Source organism: Cotesia glomerata, unplaced genomic scaffold (genome assembly GCF_020080835.1).
Source record: "Cotesia glomerata isolate CgM1 unplaced genomic scaffold, MPM_Cglom_v2.3 scaffold_2334, whole genome shotgun sequence".
In the NCBI taxonomy this organism is placed as follows: domain Eukaryota; kingdom Metazoa; phylum Arthropoda; class Insecta; order Hymenoptera; family Braconidae; genus Cotesia; species Cotesia glomerata.
Window position 1 is genome coordinate 710 of NW_025402813.1, and position 1,250 is coordinate 1,959.

Genomic DNA, 1,250 nt, shown 5'->3' on the forward strand with positions numbered 1-1,250 from the left:
AATCAAATAAATTAGGCTAAGAAACTAACTTGATTTATCAATTACTTTAACTAACATTCTTCATCAAAATAGCTAACTTACTTTTTTTAATTTTTTTTCAATGAGGAAGTAGCTTAAGCAACTTTGAACAATTTTTTTTTAAGGTCTGTTTGGAATTCATCTTTTCTTACAGTATTAGAAACATTTGTATTATTTCTCTTACTAGAAAAAATAATTGATTATATATTTTCATCTATTCTGAATACTTGCTTTATTACTAACATCTTACATTATTTGCTTTATTACTTACATCTTTGGGGTTTAAAATATCGATTTCTTGATGCAAAAATACAAAATTGCCAATTTTTAAAAAATTCAAGAGCTAATAATTAAACATTTTAATGTGCGTACTTTACCATACTTATAATACACAGAAAGATAAAATTCTTCATTGAAGAACTAGTGAGTTTCGGTAAATATTTCTTACTCCAAAATAACCTCGGATTTCCATTAAAAATTTTCTTTGTTTAAAGTAAGTAACTTTTTTCTGTGTATTGTCAGGTAATAAAAATAGATATAAATATTGAAAATGTTTGGAAATGCTTTAATTTGCTTTTATGTGTTATTTTGCTTTCAGATTTAGTTCATATTTTTTGAAATTAATATTTTATGCTTTTATACTTCCTTGTTAAATCTTGAATAATTATTACTAACTTTTCATATGCTTTTTTTACTAAACATTAATTTAAGATTACAAGTCTTATAAAAAGATGAATTATAATTAAATTTTAATGATTTACAGAATGGTTGTAGCTGACAATGGATTCAATAATTTTCATCGTATGCTGTCTTCTATCAGTACTGTATCATCTGTAATACTCTGGTAATCGACATCACCACAGACTCCAAAGATTGATTGAATCAATAAAAAATCAATGTTATTCCTATTTTCAGCGCATTTGCAAATTTTTATTAGTGGATAAAGAGTTGAAGAAATCAAATCGGATAAGAGTAGTAATACAAAAATCACCCATAATCGATGCTGGCAGGAGATGACAAATTAAGAACAATACTAACAATTTATTTAAAATATCGCAATACTAACTTCTTAACGCTTCTTAGTAGATTTCATAGAAATCTAACTATTGCATTTGTCCTCATGACGCAACTTTTGAAAAATTTTGCTATTTCCTGACTCAGTTCGTCAAGCTGGTCAGAAAATGCCATTAGTTCAAAAGTTTATATATGTATGTATTTATATATATATATAG

The 1,250-nt window shown here is 25.4% G+C and overlaps 1 long non-coding RNA gene across 1 annotated transcript; it reads left to right on the top strand.

Annotated features, from left to right (window-relative positions):
* The first annotated feature begins 779 nt into the window (after nucleotides 1–779).
* Nucleotides 780–1,042, top strand: LOC123274137. Its single transcript, XR_006511452.1, has 2 exons — nucleotides 780–862; nucleotides 934–1,042. It is a non-coding gene; the product is annotated as an uncharacterized LOC123274137 (long non-coding RNA).
* Nucleotides 1,043–1,250: the final 208 nt, after the last annotated feature.